Consider the following 6,918-nt stretch of genomic DNA (forward strand, 5'->3'; position numbering starts at 1 on the left):
CACCTATCGATATCACCTCCATCATCATGATAACATTGGGACTTGGAACACACATTAATAATAATCCTTGGATTTGATATAGTGCTTTTCACGTCTTCTAGACATTGCTCTAACCACTGAACTACAGAATACCACATTGTCTAAGTTGAAGCTCCAATGCAGTGCTGGAGATGTGATGCTTTGCTGGAGGTGATGTGCTTTGAATGAGATGTTAAGGCGAGGTCCTGTCTGCCTGCTCAAGTTGACATTAAAGTTCCAATGGCACTATTCATTGCCTGAAACAGGGAAGAGCAGGAACATGCCTGGGATGAGTGTCTGACGAAGGTGTATGATGTTGTCTTCACATCAGCATGGGAACGGTGAGAGTTTAATTGATGACACCTTTGGAACCTCCTGAGTCAGACTCAAAAAGAAAACAGGTCCTTTAATCCATACTTCCATAGACAAGCAAGGTCATTATACAACAGCAACATTTTCAGCCAGAAAGTAAATACAATTTGTCAAAACGAAAACAATATTTACGAGGTGATTTAAAAAAGTGTCTGGAAAAATAATTTGTTTTACCGCAGCTTCAGCATGAAAGACATTGATCTGTGAGTGACATCCGCTGATACATTGAGCGGTCCATCAAGTTCCTAGCTTTCACTGGTGACCGAAGACGTTTTCATTTGAACTATAACGATAATAATAATCCTTGCATTTGATATAGCGCCTTATCATGTCGTTGAGACGTCTCAAAGCGCTTCACAGAATATATATCGTAAATGGTTTAACTGTATTTTGTGGGCGAAATGCAGCAGCCAATTGCATACAGCAGTGTCCCACAAACACTGGGATTCAGTAACCAATTTTTTTTGCCCTGCCCGGGAATTGAACCTGAGTCCTCTTGCTTGCGATGCGCGTGCTCTAACCACTGAGATACAGAACAATAATGGGAAGTGAGCATTTAAATTTAAGTTTTGCATCATGCGTGTACAGTTCTGAGAACATGCACGCATCAGAAGCTTAAAATCAAACACAATGTTTATTCATTGTCTAACGTTTGATAGTTCTTTCCTCTGGAAGACGGAAACGTCTTTTGCTCCACATGTCTTTGTAACAGTTAGATTTGATAAAACCATAGCGTAGGAACTACGTCATTCAGACCACCCTCCACATCCAGGTTTTCAGATTCAAAACTAAGATCATCAGCACCACAGAGCAGGAGAACGAGGAGAGCAAAGGCAGTGATCTTGACAATGAGACAATCTAATTGGCGAGAGAAGATTACAATGACGTTGCATCTAAGGTCCAGCCATTCTACTTGGATCCCGAGCAGAAAGACCAGCTGAACACCTGCACCTTGTGGTCATCTTTGGATCTCTTTGTTGTGAATTGTCCACCTACACAGCAGCAACAACCAACTTGCATTTATATAGCACTACATTCACAGGAGACAGCATCTTAATTCGGAGTGTTTGGTGCGAATATAGTGCTGGAATGAAATGGTCACATTAACAGCGATTGTTTTTCAGTTGCTCTAATCAATATGAGGGCAGATTTTAAGGATAAATAAACCCTGACGAGTATTCTTGCATGTGGTCCGCGGGGAAAAATGTATCTGAGGTTTTTTTTTCCCCCCTCTGAAAGGAAATCAATGGACTTATGCTAGTTCTTCACCTGGGGCAGATCTGAGGATATGTGTGCTTGCCTCTGCTTCTTAAAGGGATTATCTCAGCTTTGTCAAAGTCCTCTTTACTGCCAAAAAAAATGAGAATGGGTTACAGTGGAAGTCAATCTGCCTCTGCTCACTGGATTTTCTCACACATCTATAGTCTTTTCATGTCAATGGGAATAGCTTTATTTGAAATGGAAGCACAGTTGTGTACAGATGTAGGGAAGAAATAAGGAAAGATCGCAACCTGTAGGGAAATGGGAGAGAAAATCTCTCTCCTGGGACCCCTTGATATTCTTTACCAGGTTTCAATTAAAACGAGAGCATCAGAGAACATGCACCCAAAATGAAAAGTTCCATTACGTATTATAATAATCCGTGCATTTGATAATGCGCCTTATCACGCCATTGAGATACCTCAAAGCGCACCTCGTTTCAGAGATAGAACCAGAGGCAACCCAACTCAACTTTACAATGCATTGACTTCTTTCGGTCGTAATAGTTGGTTGTTATAGAATTATAGAATCTTAGAATATTACAGCACAGAAGTGCCTGTGCCGGTGCTTTGGAAGAGCTACCCAGTCAGACCCATTCCCCTGCTATTTCCCCATATCCTTGCAAACTATTCCTTTTCAAGTACCTATCTGATTCCCTTTTGAAAGGTGTTATTGAATCAGTTTCCACCAGCCGTTTCAGGCAGTGCATTCCAGACCGTAACAACTCACTGTGTAAAAAAAATTGCTCCTCATCACCCCTCTGGTTCTTTTGCCATTTATCTTAAATCTGTATCTCCTGTTTCTGACCCTCAGTTTTTCCCTATCTACTCTATCACAACCCCTCATAATTTTGTCAATAAGGGTTATAAATCACAGCACTGTGGAATTTGATTTCTTTATATTCTTTGTAAAAATGTCACTATTTCAATCTTCTCTCAGTATTTTCAATATTGTGAACCAACGAGGGAGGAAAACACAGGAATAATATTAGGAAATAGAGGGAAACCTTCATATTTATACAGAAAAGTTTGACCCTGTTCTGAACATTTTACTTTCGTGCCAGCAACTCCCTGTGAAAATTCAATCACGGGTGAAATCTTTTCTTTTGTATGGCAGCAGAGTGTGGATTCCAGTCACTGATATTGTTAGTGGACAAGCCACCCAGTGACTGGACCAGTTTCCCCTCACCTAAGGATTAGAGATTCCCCCCCCTTATGATCCATCACTGACCTCCTCCAAGATGATGATAACCAATAGAACAGGATCCGGTGAAGACAACACATATGTGGAGATATAATAATAATAATAATCCTTGCATTTGATATAGCGCCTTATCACAACATCGAGACGTCTCAAAGGGCTTCATAGAATACACTGTAAAGTGAATTGTGGCCAAAACGCGGCAGTCAATTGCGCACAGCAGCATCCCCACAAACAGTCGTAAATTGTGTGACCAAATTATTATTTATTTTTTGAAGGGATTATTACCCCCGGAAAGGTGATCCGCCAATCGATTAACAACTGAGTTTCTACTTTTGCTAGGTAAACAGAGGCTTGTGGAGTAAGGAAACATTTTACCCTGCTGAGAATCAAAATCGGGTCCTCTCTCTTGCAAGGCGAGTGCTCCAATGTGGGACACTGCCGTGCCCAATTGGCTACCGTGTTTCGCTCACAAAATATACAGTCAATTCACTTTACAGTTTATTCTGTGAAGCGTTTTGAGACGTCTAGAAGACATGATAAGTCGCTATATCAAATGCAAGGATTATTATTATGTTATATTATGATGGATGTGATTCAAGTCATATGCAAAAACTATTAGCGAGTTGATTAAGGCAGAGGTTATGCTGTCAAACCACATATGCTTCAAGGGAAGATTGCTTTCTAAAAAAATTATATTTCTCATTTGCAGGAATTTTCACTCTAAAGATTTTTTAATGTGAGATAATCATGGACTTATGCCAACTCCCTGTTTCTTTTGGCACTTTTGTGGCCTCTTTGTTGGGCTGTGGACATTTATTGTATAATTGTGTTCCATTTTTCGTTTTTGGCACCCTTTTGTGGTAATTAATCCATTTATAGAAATCCTGAAGGATTCACTGCGAGTTTTAACACTTTGGTGACTCGTTAAGACGTGATGGCTGAGGCGATTTTTGCTTCAATCTGTAGATTGGATGCAGTGTTTCACCAGAGTAAAACTATACCTCTCCTGTTAGATGTATCTGACAGTGCATTCAATCTATAGACTGAAGTTAAATTGCCTCAACCATTGCATCTCGATTGGGCACACAATGGGGGGGTTCTCATTGAATGGCTTTAACCACTGAATGATACCACATTCATTCTCATTCATTGAATACTGTATTTACATCTAATGTCAAATTGTACCTTGACTTATCAATAATAATCCTTGCATTTGATATAAGCGCTTATCACCTCTTCTAGACGTCTCAAAGTGCATCGTAGTACAAGCTGTAAAGTGAATTGACTGTACATTTGTGGGCAAAACGTGGCAGCCAATTGCGCACAGCAGTGTCCCACAAACATCCGTGGATTGACGTGACCAATTTATTATTATTTGTCTTTTTCTTGAGGGATTATTATTAGACGTGTGGAGTAAAGAAATTTGCCCAAGGTTTTGCCCTACCGGGAATTGAACCCAGGTCTCCCACTTGAGAAGCGAGTGCTCTAACCACTAAGCTACAGGACTCCACAAAACGTGAGGTAGAATCACAGACCACCACACAAGAGGCCATTCAGCCCACCATGTCTGTGCTGGCTCTTTTAAATTTGTCATTTGAGCAAGATACACAGTCACTGCACGTTATAGTAAATCCTGTGAACTGTATTTGATATAGAGCCTTATCGCATAAGTGAGATGTCTCACTGACACGGTAAAGGTTTAATATTAAATGCAAGGATTAGTATAATAATAATAATAATCCTTGCATTTGATATTGTGCCTTATCACGCCATTGAGATGTTTCAAAGCATTTCACAGAATATACTGTAAAGTGTCGTGACTGGATATTTTGTGGGGTGTAATGATTTTGTGGGTAAGACTACCCGATTAAAGAAAAATACATTTTAACAAATGGATTCAGTACGATATACCACAGATATAACTAAAGTTGTGAAGATATAATGTACAATTATAGACGCTATATTTATGTTTAATTCAAGGAAAGAGGATTATGAGAAACAAATTTATGTAATACACAAAAAAGGTATCATCCAATATGAACCCAAACAGTAGTCTCCATATAGGGTTAATATCGCTTATCTGGATGAAATTCATTGATTCGATTTTGATTAAAAATTAGACTTCTCACTAATTGGAACATAAACTGCGGCCAAACCCTGCAGTTCACAGAAAGCAGCTAAAACACCAAAGTTATTGTTCACATCAACCACGAATCTCACACGTCAAATCAAAAAAAAGCTAATTAAACGGTCTAATTAGACCAGCCTTGTCAGACTGAGAGGTAATTAGCACAGCAGATCACCAGTGCTCGGAACCCTGTACAACAGGAAAAGTTTAGAGGCATTGTAAGCAGCAAAAAGATCATGCACATGAAGACTAGTGATTTGAGCAAAATAAAGTGTAAAGGACACCTGGCACCAGCAGTGAAACAAATCATTCCACAGAATCTAAAATATTAGTAGTCATAAACCAGTTCTCACTGCCCTTCGGCTACCAATTACCTTTTCTCACTGATAAATCCCCATCCTCTAATGAGCCGGGTTTCATACCTGACCCTGCTGGGAACCTAGGGCACACTGGTGATGCTAGGAGGCAGTGTGGATAAGGATCAAAAGAGAAAGAGTATCACTAAATAAATATGCAGAAGCTTTCGAAAACTTGGGATATTGTACTTAGTTTAAACCCACGTTAAAGTCAATGATATTTGATGCAAGCGAGAGGACCTGGGTTCAATTCCCAGGCAGGGCGAAATGTTGGGTGAAATGTTGAGCGAAATGTTGAGTGAAATGTGTCCTTCAAAATGAATTAAAATAATTTGGTCACTCAGTTCATGACTGTTTTGTGGACATTGCTGTGTGCAATTGGCTGCTGTTTTTCATCCACAAAATATACAGTCAATTCACTTCACTGTATATTCAGTGAAGTGTTTTGAGACGTCTCGAAGATGTGATAAGGCACTATACCAAATGCAAGGATTATTTTAGCTCAATAAATGTTTCTTAAATGCTCTTCACCGGGTGTTTTAAACAAAGGCACACAGTGGAATTTGTGACAGAAAAATGCGATAAGTAACTGTTTACTGCCACCGTGTCAAACATTTCATGTCTCACGTGTAGCTGACGTGTTAAAATGTATGTAGTCGATTTCTGCTCCACAACAGACAGGGCATTTATTGCTGAACATACTCATCGTTAACTAGGCATACACACAAAACACACAGTGATTGAACATTGCAGTATATCCTGTGGAGTGCTTAGGGATGAAATGAAAGGCTTATTATTATTATTATTATTATTATAGTTTAAATCACTCTGAGGAGGTAATTTCTAAATGTTGTTCAATGATTATTGATGATGATGATGATGATGATGAGAATGATGATGATTATTTCACTGAATCAATACGGCGGACTTTGGCCTGAGAAAATGAACCACTTAAAATTTCCTGTCAGTGGTTGCAATTAAATTGAGACAGAGAATTTAGAATCATAGAATTTTACAGCACTGGAGGTGATTTACAATAGATTGAATTGAGTGATATGGCATGGGAACTGGTCATTTGGTCCAATTAATCTGTGCTGGTGTTTATACTCCACACGAGCCCTCACCTCTCCTATTCCTATGGAGTCCTGTAGCGTAGTGGTTAGAGCACTCACCTCGCAAGTGAGAGGGCCTGAGTTTGATTCCCGGGCTGGGCGAAACCTTAAGTAAGTTTCCTTATTCCACACACCTATGTTTATCTATCAGTATGTAGGAATCCAATTGTTAGTCAATTAGCGGATTGCATTTTTGGGGTATATTACCTTAAAAGATTTTTAAAAAATAATTATTTAGTCACTTAATCCATGACTGTTTGTGCATCACATGGCTGATGCATTTCACCCACAAATATTCAGTCAATTCACTTAACAGTATACTCTGTGAAACGTTTTGCGATGTCTCGAGGACCTGATAAGGTACTATATCAAATGCAAGTATTATTATTCTAATCCTAATAGCACTCTGTGTATTAAAAAAGAATGTCTTTCTTACCCTCTGCCTTTTGATTTTTGTTTGGTCCCAATG

This window comes from Callorhinchus milii, unplaced genomic scaffold, assembly GCF_018977255.1.
Source record: "Callorhinchus milii isolate IMCB2004 unplaced genomic scaffold, IMCB_Cmil_1.0 Scaffold7, whole genome shotgun sequence".
In the NCBI taxonomy this organism is placed as follows: domain Eukaryota; kingdom Metazoa; phylum Chordata; class Chondrichthyes; order Chimaeriformes; family Callorhinchidae; genus Callorhinchus; species Callorhinchus milii.